Genomic DNA, 16,236 nt, shown 5'->3' on the forward strand with positions numbered 1-16,236 from the left:
CAGCAGGACCAGACCTGACCCTTCATCCTAAAAAACAAAATCTGTCTTTATTCCAGTTACCTGATCACAAAGCACTGTCTTAGTTTCTTATCCAATAAAGGTATAAGAAATGACTTATTAATATCTTTGTTTATTCTATTGATATATGTCCCCTTCCCCAGAAGCCCACACAACAGAATGCAAAGCCCATGTGTGACAGGCCCTTTCTGGTTTCAGGGCTGAAGCTCAAAGCATGCAGTAGTTAGTGCTTGTTACACTGTAAGCCTTCAATATGTGTTTGTTTAGTGAAGGGAGTGTAAAATCACGCTCCCCACATGTCAGTGAATCTGAAAGGAAATGTTTGAATTTATGGTGAAGAATGAGTTATCATAAATGATAAAACAACCCCACACCAGGACAAGCCTCCACTGAAGTCCTATTAAAATAGATGAATGCCTGAGGGCTTCTGTGGGTGGCAGCTGCTCTCATTTCAGAATAGGCCTAGTCCCTCCTCCAGCCAAAAGCCCTCAGTGCAATCTCTCCCCCATAGCTCCTTCCACCTGTAATCCTTTTTGACGGAATTCCTTGCTTCAGCCCAGGCCAGTGACATTTCTTTCATGGCTGGGCTGACTGCCAACGGCCCAGATAAAGGCAGAGACTCAAGTGGAATATTTTGTTCTAGGGTAGTGTTCACCTTCCAGCTGCTTCATCTTCCGGGAGGAGGGCAGTCTGTGCTTGATGCGGAGGTGGAGAGGTATTTCTACATCTTACAGCATGTCTGAGATGGACCAGGGACAGATCCTGAAGCATTCTGGGGAGAAGCCAGTCTTCCTGCAATTCTGGGAACGTCAAAGCATCCCCAGTTATGCTGTTCACCCTTCAGCTGCTCAGTGATAAACACAGTTTTATTACTGACGCTTGAATCTCTTTTCCCGGACAGGACTGACTTCCAGGAGCCTCTGAGTAACAGTGACAGAAAGATAATTTTCTTCAGCCTTTCACGTAGGCATCTCCCTAGCATAAAGCAGTGGTCAGAAGCAGCTAATTCCTCTGACTTCAGCACAGCTGAAATAAAGGCCATTAGAAGTCATCCAGTTGGAAAAATAGTGTTAGGGTTCTTGAGAGAGTACAGGAGTATGAATGGTGAAATTTCTGCAAGTGGTCAGGTCAGTTTAAGAAAGGATCTCTCTGGGGGCCGTGTCCTGGGTACCCTGCATGGGGTTTGGAGGTGGCAAGTGAGCGGAGGTGGTGGGGAGGAGAGGAGAGACAGCAGAGGGTTATGAACTTGGCTGTTGATGGATAAAGGATATCTTCATATTTTCCTATCTTTTTTAGGGGTGGCCCCTTTGTAATCCCAGGCTTTCCTATGGTCTGTTTCATACACTTACATTTTGGTCAAGCCTTCTGACATTCTCAAAGTACTATTCTGTGGGAGATAAAAGGCTAATTTCTTTCTGCTATTCAAGGAATTTTTTTTTTCCTTACAAAATTACCTTGTATCTTCCCTTCTCACAAAATGCAAACAATCCAGATATTGTTGAGATCCTTTTCAGAGAACTGACCTTTCTAGGTTGTTAAACTCTTTCAGCTCCTGGAAAAATAGATTAGATGAGGTCTAAAGGGCTGATGAACGTGTTCAATCTACTATAATTCCCACAGCTAATGATTTTTATAGAAACCTTTCATTGGCTTCATTGTTTGAATGAATAACTAAGGGTTGGGGGAGAATGGCCTCACTTCGTTGTTTGCTCTCATGCATATTAATTCGTAAAACTGAAGACCTGAAGGGAACATTCTGAGATAAAAGCCTCCATCCCCGGCCTCCAGGGAAGAATTCATTCAGATACCTCAAGACATCAAGTCGACTGCAGTTAACAATCTCCATAAGAAACTCTGCCACTTCCTTTAATAATATGCCCCAGTGTCTTATCAGTCCTTACAGACAGGTGATTTTTCAGGAGCCCTAACATAAATAATTCCAAAACTAGGTAAAAAAGGTTATTGTCTGCTTCACTAACCTGTGCAGCCTCAATTTCTTCAGAAAGTGTTGGCATCTAGTAGGCACTAACTAAATACCTTTTGAGTAAATGAATTAAAAAGCTGAATAAATATATAAAAATTAAGTTACACAGCAGAGAAGGTGACGTAATTGTCCTAGTTAACAAGTATTACTGAAAACTTACTCTGTGCCTAGTGCTGTTCAGGCGCCGTGTGAATTTCGAAGACGTAAAAGGGAAAAGAATCTGTTAACTCCAGGTTCTGACTATTTCTTACAATGTAAGAAGGGTCTCTCTATATACGCAAGTAACCCCAATCCAAAACAGATTATAAAAGGTACTATCACTATAATCCAAAGTATACTGAGATAGCATGAAACGAAGACCTGTATTTGTATCAGGACGAATAAAGATGGCCTGGCAGTAAGATTATGAGCAGTTTTGAATTATTGGTAGGATTTGGAGGTTGAAGACCTTTCTTGGTAGAGGTGATGCCCAAAGCAAAGGCACAGAGGCAGGAAAATGCAGGATTGGGCCCTGAAATACTGAGCAATCTGGTGTGTCTTTAGGGTCATATATGTCTGCACATGTCCATCTGCTGGTGGTAGTGATGAAGCAGGTGGGAACAGGCTGGAAAGGTTTTCTGGGGCCCCTAAAGACAGCCGCCAGAGAGTTCACAGTAGAAAAAGATCATTCATGGCACGTAACACCCCACTGCAGGTACTGTGAAATCTGGAATTTTTGTCCATTTCGTCTACAGCTCTATCCATGGCCCCTAGAAGAGTGCCTGGAAAATAGTGTGTGCTGGGTAAATGTGTGTCGAGGGACTATGAAATACTATTAGCCCAAGGATGGCAAATGTAAGTCATGCCTTTGTGGAACTGTTCAACTCTCATATGTTTACACTTTCTCTGCCAATGAGACAAAATTCAAACTGGAAAAGGTGGAACATTATCAATAAAGGGGCATATAAGGCCAAGACAGTAAAAAAACGTCTAGAATCTTATAATAATTTCAATATTTGGGACTACTGTAAAATGATACATTACGGTGCTGAAATAATTTTGGATATAATTCCACAACTACTATCAATAATTTTTTGAGAACTCACGGAGAATAGCAAAGGTGACAAGAAAAAAATTGGGGCTAATACTGGCCCAATTCTTAAGGGCAAATGCTACCAAGCAGTATACTAAATTTTGGTTCCTGGCTAAATTCTAAAATTCTAGATTATTATTAAATGGTTTATTTGTAAGTACTTGGGGTTGCTGATGGTAGTAGTAACTGTGCAACTCCTAGCTAGAAGGTGGTAGGAGAAAGGAACTACGGATGAGAGATGGGTCACAGATTAAAAGTGTGTCCTACCGGTACACTTTCAGAGCAACATAGCAACAGTAAAACCAGCATGGTGTGGAGTCATTGGAAATGAAGGGGGTCTTCTAATCCAGTGATAATTAACCAACCAGTAAGACAGTAATCACGTTGTAAATGGGCTAAGCTCTGCAAACAGAGACTGTAGCTGTAAAAACAAAGGATAATCTCTAATTGGAAATTACTACTGAACCCATAGTCTGACAAATGCACGCATACATGGTACCAAGGCACAGAAGCTAGAGTCAGACTAATTTAAATTAGGCCTTAATAGAGCTTCAAATGTGCAACCCAGGCTTTGCCACAGAAGTCCCACCTTTTAGGGTTATCTTGAGGTTCAAATAAGGTAATGCTTGGAAAGTTCTGAAAACAACGCCTGACAGAGAATTAGGACCTAATTACGAACTATTTTTAGTAGTACGATAAAAATTAAACATCTTTAAGATTAAATCTTTATAAAAATTCTATTTGTAATTTAAAAAGAATAAACATCTTACTTTTCATGAATAAGCAACAGTGAAAATATTTGTTGATCTCTACAGTTCATTCATATATTCAGGCAACAAGCATTTATTAAGCAACTTCTATCTGCTAGTACTTCCCTAGATACTAAGGTTGGAAAGACAACTAAGACAATGTATTTATTCTTAAGTGGCTCAATGTGGTGTGGGATCTGATAATTATGTCATCTATAAGACCTAAAATACTTTATTACACATATTTGTTTCATAACTATCCCCGTTAGACTGGAAGCTCCTGGAGGGCAAAACTGTTTCATTTCCGCCGCTAGAATACAGCCTGCTACCTGATGTACACCCAGTATAGGAATGGTGACATCTGATCACATAAAAATGGACTCCAGCTATAAATACTCTGAAATACAGAATGTGATATAACAGACATTCTTTTAAAGAGAGAAATGAAATTCCTCAGTTGCCAAGACTAAAGATGGATTGGGAAACCAGAGCTGAAAAGTCAAGTTGATGCTGCAGCTACTCTGAGTGATGGTGCTGGTCTCAGCAACGAGGGATTTAGGCTTTAATGCCAAGAGGCACAGGAGAGGACTACTAAAGAGTGGACTTCATAAAGGAGAAAATTGAATCCAGAGGAATGATTGCTAGATAAGAAACAACCGTGAGCCAAGAAGTTGGTAAAGACGGGCAAATGTAAATAAGCACTGACTGTTTAAAATATTGGTCTGTGATGATTAACCTGGGGGACAGATAGGCAAAAGTGAATTAAAATATTGACACAAATAGCATGTGAGGTGGAGGAAAAGATATCTCCTTTTCTAGAGGAAGAGAGATAATGATCAAATTTAGACTTTTTTAGGTCGAGCATGTAAACTAAAAATTTAAAGGTAACCTTTAACAAATAGCTTATATAAATTTCAAGCTAGTAGAGAGTAAAAAAAAAGTAAAGCAAACAGTAATTGATAGAAGGCAGAAAAGAAGGAAAAAAATGTGGTAAATTGAAAGCACTAAATAAAATAGTAGAAATTAAGCCCAATCACAAGTTTTAAATAAAGTAAGTGCTAATGCTTAAATCTGCAATTAAAAATAGAGACTTAAAAAAAAATAGAGATTTTACAGTTGGATTTCAAAAATCTAGGATATGCTCTTTAAAGACACACACTTATAACAAAAGGGCTCAGAAAAGTTAGAAAAAAGATGTACCAGGAAAATACTAAATCAAAAGGAAATTGCTATATTAACATATTTTTTAAATGCAAAGACTTAAATGTACATAATATGCTATGAAGTCAATTATAATTATAAGAGTTATATGTTATATTTGGCATTTAAGGATATATTGCACTGGTGAGGAATTACATTTTTCAGAGCAAAAATCTTAGACTTTTTCTTGATTTCACCTCTGAGTATGAATTATGGTCAAACATACATAGTGCTAAGAACAATAGCCAACAGACAATGGTAATAACAAGCATTATCTACCAGCCACTATATAAGTACATTTTACAATTGAAAGATGAAACAGTCCCCTGAGATAGTTATTCTTACTAACTCCCATTTTCGAGATGAAGAAATGGAGCTTTATGGAAATTCAGAGGTTTTCCCAATGATATGAGCCAACCTGGCACTCGAATCTGTGCCTGTCTGACTGCATGATAGTGTATTTAGCCACGATGCTCTGTGGCCTTGGTTTGCACAGAGACCTCCTGATAGATGTGTGAACAGCCAGGAGACATGTGGGGGCAGCCCAGAGTGGAAGTGAAGATCCCACACACCAGGTGCCGTGACAGAATGTTCACCTGGAAGTTGAAGGACCTGAGAGAGAAGGACCTTGCTGCTTTTAGAGTCCTTTACTTCAACTGGGGAACTCAGAAGGCTGGAGCCCTGGAGGCCATGGTAGCTCCTGGGGTAAAAATCTTGAGTGCCAGCAGGCAACTCAGTGTGTCTCAAAGCATCCTGCTATCCTCACAGTCACCACAAACAATGGCCCCCTGTGTAAGGAGGACTGGGCAAGGGACACATTACCTGGGCACAGGCCTTCATCAACCCCAGGAGGAAGGGATGCCTTTTTTCTAATTCCACACAAAGAGACTGAATGGGCCAGTGGCATTTCTGGCTCTTCTTTTAGCCCTGGGAACCCAAGCACCAGAGGCATAGCCAAGTCCTAGTCCTTACCACACATAGACTTTTTAGGGGTCTATAAAGGCTGCTCTGAAAATTTGTCTTAGCAGGATGCCTAGAAAATTCTGCTTCAGTTTTAATATCTTAAAGATGGATGTCTTCTGATTGGCATAAATCCATTGAGGCCCTTCTGGATTTCCCAGTGCAAATGTCTAACATGCTTGAAATTATGGTTGTCTCAGATGGCAGTGAGTGCTGCTGAAAGCATCTTTACCATTTGATGGCAAGAGATTTTTAGATGGCTCATGCATCTGGCCTCCTTTCCTGACCCCATTTTTCAGGTAGGAATGTACTATAAGCCACACTCCTGACACTTTCAGCATTTCAATTTCAACCTTTAAAGTTGTCTAATTTTACGCTGAGTACAACGAGTTCAACACTTGTCTCTGTCATTCCCCTTTATCTGGTCAAACGCTTGTTTTACTTGTATGTCTATGTCTTCACAATTTATTTGGCTCCAGAGATCAGGGAGGACAACGTCATTCGCTAGTTCAGTAAGTATTTCTTGGATGCCTATTGTATGCCTGGGGCCCTTCTAGGTTCTGACGATACAATGGCAAACGTGGCAGTCAAGTTCTCACTGAGCTTACCTTTAAGTTATAGACAGGGAACAAGTCAACACACGCATAGATAGATAGATAGATAGATAGATAGACTATATGAGGTGATGATAAATGCTATGTGGGAAAATAAAGTAAGCTAACGTGGATAGGGTGGCTAGGGAGCAGTGGGGTGGGGAACATAATTTTATGTTGGATTTGCAGGGAGGATCTTCCTGATATTTGAGAGAGAGAGAGAGAAGATTGAGCCATGTGGTGTGGAACATGTGGAATCTGGGGAAAGAGTATCCAACAAAGACAAAAAGAATTATAGAAGTCCTGAGGCAGGAGCCTGCCTGGTGTTTTCAGGGAAGGACAGAGTGGCCCACTGTGGCTGAAAGAGAATCGGGGGTGGGAGAGTAGAAGTGGAAGTCCAGGACTGAGCCGAATCATGCAGGCCTTGTAGAGCATGGGAAGAACATCTGGGTGGAAGGGAACCATTGCAGGTTTTCATTTCTAGCTTTAATGTTCAGTCTAAGGTCAGTTTCTACAAGCCTCAGATTCTTCATCTTTGATTTCCCCCTCTAATGAGATGTAAAACCATAGGGATATTTGAGCAGAGTAATAAAACCCGATTTAGCTCTAAAAGATTCGTCTGGCAATAGCTAAGCAATGTTTATATCTCCACTGGATGAAGCGTATTTTCCATATAGTAGGAAAATATAATTTAATTTATTTTATTTAATAAATTATTAAATAATTTAATAAAATTAATTTTTAAATTAATTTAATTTTAATTAATTTTAATTAATATTAAAATAAACATTAAATTTATTTAATAAACATATTAAAATAAAGGGAAATTCTGATTTTCCAGGTTCATTTTTATGTACCTTTATTCTGGATTAACCAGCAACAAGTGCACTGATATTTAAAATGGTTCCAAATATTTATTAATAGAGTAAGTAGTAAACACCAAAACAAGAATAATGAAGTTTGATTCTCCCATTTTTTTAGTCCTTCACGTCTTATCTATAATGTAGTCAGACTATCCTGGGAGATAACAAAACGTATTTAAGCTAAATAAATGGTTATGGTATCAAACATAGGGGCTTGCGTTCAGTTATTTTTTAAAAAGGCTCTTAAAATCTGGGGTGCATCACAATTAAGTCAGAGAATGAAAAAATAGAACTCTAATGCATTTCTTAAAGATAATATTATCTTAACTATTAATGACCATCAGTTTTGGAAACATCGATTGTTTACGTTTACACTCAATTTGATATTCAAATAGAAAATTATTTCTTTTCTGCTTTGCTTGAATCAGGATGATATATCAGAATATAAAAACATTTTCTCTCTTTTATTTTTGACTTTTTGATAATGTTTTTATTCCTGTACACTTAGGAAATTTACTAGAACTTAAAGTAAAATATGTGTGCCCCGGGAAAGTTATTAGAAAATTGTGATGATACTTTCTTTGAACTGACGTCTAAGGAATTACCTTCTGGTGGCAGAACATTTTCCCCCACGTGTTACTATATTCTCAAAATATTTTCTTGTAATTAATTCAACATATATTAATTTGCACATTTTGAATGTTGATTTTATATTATAGTATGAGTGCAGGTAGAAGGATAATGAAAAGGACCGTGGTGGAGATCCAGCCAGCTAGTGTTCCTCTGAAAAAGAAATTTTAAAACAAGAAGAAACATTCAGTTAGATTTCAAGATGGCTTGTCAAAAAACATGCTGCCAATAAACTGTGGAAGTGCAAACAAAAAACCGTTGGAGCCAAGAGGAAAGAGATAAGGTCGGCACAATTGCTGACTGTGCCAAAAAGAGCTGAAGGGATTAAACGCTTTTTCAAATATATTGAAGAAAGAGATAGAGCACCAGAGAGTAGGACTGCAAATGAATAGGGAGGGAGAAATCCATGTTAGCTAAAGTGGCTCAAGACTGCACTGCTTTTAAAAATCGGTGTCTGACAAGGCAAACACACTTTGGGCAATTGGGACGTAATGAAGACCTGGTTTATTAGAAAATGACTTAGGCAGCTGATGGTATTTCGGCATACTAATGGGCAAAATTTAGAATCCTCAAGCATGCCTGCTGCTACCTGCTCTAAAATGTCTATGAAGTAATTTGCCATCTAAGCTACTGCCTTTATCCAGGAGCGAAATCTGAGTCTGCCTTCAGCCCTGAACACCTCCATGAAATTAAAAAAATTAAAAAGAACATAAGAAGTCTCAACGGACTTATAAAAATAACAGGATACTAAGGCCATGAGTTTTAACCCTCCTCTTGCCATCAGCTTCCCCAATGTCATTGTAGCCTCTATCTGCATCTGTCTTCTGATCTTTAATAAGGATGATTATACTCACTAACCAACATGTGGCTCAAGAGAGTTTAGTATGTGTCATAAACATAATGTGTTTGTGAAATATACAATTAGGAAAGAGAACGGATTTGAGTAAGAATTAAGTTGAGTTCAGTCAACCCACAGGGGTAATGTGGGTAAGGGGTTACTGGCTGTGTGACCTAGGACAAATGACTTAACTGCTCTGGACCTTTTTTTCCTCATTTGTAAAATTAGACTTGCCTATTATAAGGATTAAATAAGATAAGGCATGTAGTGCTCAATAATATCAGCTATTTTCATCAGAGCAAAATCTTCCTAGATGTGGAGAGAATGCCAGAATTCCAAGACTACATTTGTGCAGTGAGCTTACAAGAGTCGGGCTTCAAACATGTTTTAAGAATATAGCAACTGTAAAAGAATTCGAATCAATGAAATCTAAACAGTTAAGTGTTGCACAGCTCGATATATGTCAACAAACCTCAAAGGTAAAGGTTAAGTGCTGAATTGTGCCTTATTGTTTAGAAGGAGAGCTGGGAAGTGCAGTGAGACTGAAAAAATTGCAGTCATGTTTGGCAGTCATAAGAGGGACTGTGAACTCATAAAACTCATAGAGATCTTGAGCAGTCAACTAGTTGGGTACTAAAGTAGTCTGTATTGAAGGCATTAAATTCTGTATTTGCCTTTCCTACACTTGTGTACTCAGAAAGATAGTATTGGATGCCTTCCATAATGATTAATTCCCTTGTTTAAGGGCACCCAGGGTTAGGGGCAGGGCAGGGCGCTGGACCCACATCCTCACCTCTCTCAGTCACAGATCATACACTTTGTGGTTGGGAAGGAAGCCCCTTAAAAGATGCAAGAAAGAGGATGCCTTGCCACTGAGAAGAGGAACCATTGGTGGCCTCAGAACTTGAGAGCTCTGGGGATCAGCAAAACTTAAGCACGATGCAGTGGACTAGCTTACATGAGTCACACCAGTCGTTGAGCTTTTAACCAAATACTGAGAGAGAGCCTAGTGATATAAAAGGGAGCAAGATGCAATTTTTGTGCCAGGGAAGCTCAAAGCTTGGAATAATGTTGTGTTATAAGTGGGACCAGAAGCATCCATTCAATCACTCATTCATTCATTCAACGTATATCTATTGAAGTTCTACCATGTGCCAGACACAGCTCTAGGCACCAAAACCAGGAACAAAACATACATAGGTCCGTGACTTTATTAAGTCTGCTTTCCATAGGGGAGGGTGGGTACCAGATGATATATAATAACATAATTGTCACATTGTAATTTATGGAGGTGACTGAGTGATGATATGGAGAAGCTAATGCCATTGAAAGAAGATTTTGGTAACTCACATTTCCCGAGCGGAGGGGCCACACCACGCCACACAGGGCCACATGGGGGGCGCCAGTGTCATTCAGGAGACAGACGGAAACGGAGTGAGGGGAAAGCCCAGACAGAGCCTTTACTGTGGGAAAGGCAACGCAGGGCAAGGTAAGCAGTTTAGAATTGGCTAGTTCCAATAGTTCCAGCAGGCTTTGGGGTTTGGGCCTTTCCCTCATTGTCTGGTACCCAACCCTGGGTTGATTAGTTTGCCTATGGAAGACATGCTCCTGGGCAAGGACTTGATTATCTCCAAGAATTAGCTAAACCTGGCAATCTGTCTCCAGTCAGTGAGGCCACAAGTGCCAGGTCAACAAGAATACGGAAAATAAGAAAATATAATTAATATACTTGGCCCTATGGTGAATGGATGCCAAATAGACAAATACAGAATCTAAGAAAACACAGAACAATTATAAATAAGCAGAATTATGTAGTGTGTTATAAGGTGATAAATGCTACCAAGAAGAGAAAGAATAGAGCTAGGCATAGGACTTAGGAAGTGCTGGCGGGTGGCATGCTAACAGATCACAGCATTAAGCACTATGATTGGGTAGGTCTCATGGAGAAGGTAAGATTTAAGGCAAACCCTGAGTCAAGACTTGCCTCTGTATAAAGATTCTAATGTTTTAGGAATCTAGCAAGTTACAGAAACCGAATACATCCATGACATTCATTTATTCATTCATACATTCAGTCAGTTGGTTGGTTGATCAGGCAGTCAGTTAAGTATTCAAAAAAATATTTACTGAGCACTACTAGCCACCGGTGCTAAATAGCGAATGATGAGCAAAAGAGACACAAGTCCTGCTGTCACGTAGCTTATCAGCGAGATGGGGAGACAGGTGTTGACGTAATGAAAATGCAAATAAATATGTAATTGCAGTTGAAAAATAGCTACATAGTGTTTAGAGAGCCTGTAATAAATGGGTTTGATCTAGCTTGGGCGGTCAGGGAGGGCTTCATCGAGATCTGAAGGATGACTAGGTGTTGAGTAGACAAGGAAGGGAGAGAATACTTTCCAGGTATAGGAAATAGTGTGTGCAAAGTCCCTGAGGTGGAGGACATTTGAGAAGAGAGAACAAGGGTGGACCATGGAGCAGATGAGGCTGAAGGTATCGTGTATGTGAAGGTTGGGGAATATGCAGGCTCTTTCAGCCACGTTTAACAGTGTAAACACTTTTCCAGAGAGCATTGGGCAGTGAAAGGAGGACTTTGAGCTGTGGTATCATATGACCTGATTTGGCTTTGAGAATTGATGTAGGTAGAACTGTGAAAAGCTGGGAGTCCAGGTGAGAGATGGACTTGGACCTTGGACCGGAAGGGTTGTGGTGCAGATTGAGGAGGAATAGTCTCAGTGATGAATCAGATATAGGAGTGAGGAAAAACGAGGCATCAAGGGTGACTTCTGGGTCTCTGGTTTGTACATGTGGAAGGAGGAGGCTGCCATTCATTGAGACAGGGAACACTGGAAGAGGATCAGGCCTTATGGTGAAGAACACACAACTGATTTTGGACATAATGTGAGTGAGATTCCTTTGAGGCAGGTATGTGGAAAGTTCAAGTAGGCAGTTTGTTTCATGGGTCTGACTTTGTGAGGAGGGATGTAGCCTATAAGTATAAATTTGGGAGTTACCTGTTTATATATGTATAACTGCTGACAGGGTATGGGTCAGATTTCCAGGAGGGAGAACACAGAGTGATAAGAAGGACAGTCCAAAGTTTGGAGCATCTGACACTTCATATAAGTAGAGAAAGGTGAACCTGCAAAAGGGACAGGCACCCAGTGTTCTCTGCACTGTCAACTTCAAGGTCAGCCCTGGAGAAAGGATGAATACATGAAGAGGATCTGTCTTCTGATTACACTTGATTAGACCTGATTAAAACTCCTTTCTCCAGATTCAAACTCTGAGCCTGCCAACCCCACCCAGGAAACCCCACTGAATCCCAAGCTTTCTGCCCACTACCTGAAATCTCCCACTCTTTGTAGATGAGGCCATTGCTCTTGTAAAATTAGTATTAAAATGGCTACTAAAGCTGTTTGGCTTAGATGTAACAGTCATTTCTCCTTTAGTCCAGTCTTCTTTGTACAAGTTCTAACTAGTCAGGTATGATCTCTTTCCCACACCTGTTGACTGATTATGAAACAGCTATTTTATCTCCGTTTTTCACATCTGCCCAGTCTTCATGAAGCAATCTTCAGGCACTGACATAGTCTAGAAGGTGCCCACAAAAGTAATGGAGAGGAAAAACATGATCTTTCTCTAAAATATATAAGCTTTGGATTTGGTGTCAGAACTTCCTAGTGGGTGACCTTGTATAAATCACTTAACTACACTAAGCCTCATCAATAAGTAGGAAGGGGAACATCTGTTCTTCTAACCTCTGAGACTTGTGGAGGATATTCATTGAGAAATGTACGTTGTAAGGGCCTTATGTACCTGTAAATTGTTACTGGTCAACTTTCCTTTTAATCAATATACTAGGAATTTAAATCACACACACATATCATTGTGATCTCTACATGTTTTTATTAGGTCCTTCCCTAATTACCTGTGAGGCCCTCCCTTTAATCATTACCTTCCATTGTTTCTGGAACAGATACAAATGAACTAAATAGAACACAAGAATCTTCCTGGCACATAAACACACATGGGATCCTCCCCAGTATAGCTTCCATCAAGGATTAACTACAAAGAAATTCAGAGAAGAAGGAGAATCTGCCCTATATTTCTTTGTCTATTCTAGATTTCTGATTAGCCCATTCCCTTATGCTGGTTATTTTTTTATCCCAATTTCTCTCCTAAGCCCATGGATTAGAATTTTCCCTACTATTAGCTTTCCAAATGCAGTCACTTTTATGGTGTGAATTAAGAATGAGACAGTGCTCAATTTACCAACAATTCTTTTCGTTACTTTTTCCATTCATCTTTCCTCGTAAGCTTTATCTGAGCTCGTGAGCTTTACCCTTCTCTTGATGGTGCTTCATGTATATATATATATATATATATTTTTTTTTTTTTTTTTAACCGGGGCACGAACCCGTGTCCCCTGCATCGGCAGGCGGACTCTCAACCACTGCGCCACCAGGGAAGCCCTCAATGATGCTTCATATTTGAACAATGCTTAACACATTCCCTCTGCTACAGAGGATTATCGAATGGCAACCTCAAAGCAACAACCTAATGATGTATGTAAACCAGGAATGGCTATTAACTGTTCTGTTTTGTGAATAAAGAATCTTAGTTTTCTTCCTTTCTGCTTTCCCCATACTGGCAGTATGGGAATTAGAACCCCCTTTGCTGACCTCAAAATAATACTTCAAACTAGACATAACACTGGGCTAGAATATTTACCTCTCTTTGTTTCACTCTCCTAATTTATGAAAAGAAGGGGGGTCGATGTGATGATCCCTGAAGTCCTTTTAGTACCATTATTCTTAAAGTTGGGTTCCGAGTCATAGAGTATTTACTATGCCCCTGTGTGTAGTGCTTCTAACTCCAGAGATGCAAAGAGCTTATAGTACCCTCCCTGTCTTCTAATAGTTTATAATCCAGCTGGAGTGTTAGCAGATGCTAATGTGAAGGGAAGGTGACTAAAGATTCAAGGTCAAACCTGCTAAATCCTACATGACTGGCACACAACAATAAGTGCTAGAGGAGAGAGGGGAAGTCACTATGTCTCCAGACTATTGACAAATGGATTGGCTTCTCGAACTTGCAATTTCAAGGTAAGGGAGGAAATCCCTCACTTTAATATTGGCTACAGGGCAATATTAAGAGGAAAAAAACAAAAATTGTGTCTATTGATAAAAGGGGAAAACGTACATAAAAAAATCAATGGAAAGGAAGAAATGTGGGGTGGTGGGACTGGTGCTTATTCAGTTCAAAACTAATGTAGAACTTATCATGAAAAGTCTATAGCAAAAGACTTCAAACTCTTTCTCTTTTTCACTTGTTTCAGAGTTCTGTATTCATTGAACAGTGGAATGAAAATAAAAAAGCAAAGCTTTAAAAGAACAGAGATATGCAGGCTAATACAGTTTGTCTGAGGGAATAGCTTTTAGGGCAGAAATTTCTCTGTGTGTAGTTTTCCTCAGATTTTAATGTTTTTAAAGATGGTGCCCTGTGAGTTACCATGACAACCTGTAGATATCTTGTGAAGGCTAAGGCTACAGATCTCAGCTCAAAGTATTTTGTTCACACAATTTTACAAAAAGCCTGTTGACGCACTGTAGATGGGCTGAACAAAACATGGAATGCTTAATGCTATTATGGGCCATTTCTTTAAAATATTATTAGTATGGCTAAGGAGGCTTCTACAGTGTTTGAAGAACACCCTCCCTTCCATTTCATCAATACCTTTAAAAGCTAAAGCATGCTTCATTTTCAGCTCTTTACTGAACTTCTCTCAAGACAAGGTAAAAGTAAAGGCGAAAGCTCATTTCCTATTCTGTACTTTCTTTTAAAAGGGAGAAAAGATCCAAGTGTTGTTGGTGATACTACAGTTTTAGAGCTGTTCTTTGTCCTTGGGCTGTATTTTCTCAGGATAGTGTCCTTAGTAATAAAGCTGGGCAGAGGAGTAACAACTCATTGGCAGTTGCGAAGAAAGGGAGTGGAAGGTATAGATGAGGTAACAGGTTGTTTGCTGTCACGGCTGTAGTGAAGGTGGCTGCTTGTGGCGGTTGCCCTCACAGGCGTTCAAATTCAGCAGGTTTCCCAGACAGAGTAATGATTCTGATGATGTGTCGTTAATGTGTTTTCATTTATTAAACAATGGGGTGGGAAATAGAGGTACTTTGTTGAGTGATTGAAAACAAATATCTTCCACTAGTTCAGGCAAATGAAACATTAAAAAACCCACTATTTCAAAAGATATTGATAACGCTCATAGCTTGGTGTGGTTGTCATGTAAGCAATCTAAAATTGCCCTGAGGTACTGGGTCGCTAACATGGAGTCAAGTGGCATGACTTTTATTGTTTTCAGAGCTTTAGCTTACAGAGCATCTCTTTGCACTTACAAGCACAGATTTGGATTTCAGATGTCACATGGGCAGCTGAACTTTGCCGGACCAGAAGCACCTTGTTCACTGTCATTGATGGAGTGATGCATTAAGTTCTCCCAGAGGCCTAGTGTTTTGTAGTTTACAGCAATGATACTCTCATGCTTTAAGGATGTCAAATTATTTGGCAAGTGTGAAAAAATGTGCCCTTATTTTCAGTAATTTTTTGGACTTTTTTTTTTTTTTTTTTTTTTTAGACCAGGGCACGAACCCACGTCCCCTGCCTCGGCAGGCAGACTTTCAACCACTGCGCCACCAGGGAAGCCCTGGACATTATTTTTTTTTTTTGTAATAAAGACTAAACTATTTAAATAGTGAGTATCCAGTGTGTTTTGTTTGCAAGAATAATCTTAAGGATATATTACGTAATAGCTCTGCAAGAACTTGATGAGAACACGTGAACAGCCATAATTTGGTATAATTAATGAAGCAAAAAGGCCGTATTAGGTTGTTCAACTAATGTGACTGTTGACGTAATTGAACTGATTTTAATAGGCTTTGGCATTGTCTTAGCGTAACTCGGTGTTCATAAAAGTTAATGGTTATTATGTTTTTTACTTATGAGAATTCACATAACAAGTGGTTTTTCAAGAATAAATTGTCTTCATGAGGCACAGTAAAATTGTACCCACCAAAATCATTCACTTAGGTAAGTGCAAAAAAGCTTACAAAGAAAAGTCTGCCTTGCATTGCAAAAAATACTGCTACTGAAAAATGAGCAATGAATAAGTTAGAAGAATATATTTAAAATAATTTCCAAATTCAATCTAGTGGACGTTATGTTACCAAATTGGCAAACGTTGCCGAGGTTACTGAATAAGGCATAGTACTATGAAGTGAGATGAAACTAATAGCCTGGCATCATTCTCCCTCTCCTTGTCTCTCCCTG

Source organism: Neophocaena asiaeorientalis, unplaced genomic scaffold, assembly GCF_003031525.2.
Source record: "Neophocaena asiaeorientalis asiaeorientalis breed wild unplaced genomic scaffold, Neophocaena_asiaeorientalis_V1.1 scaffold59, whole genome shotgun sequence".
Classification (NCBI taxonomy): Eukaryota; Metazoa; Chordata; class Mammalia; order Artiodactyla; family Phocoenidae; genus Neophocaena; species Neophocaena asiaeorientalis.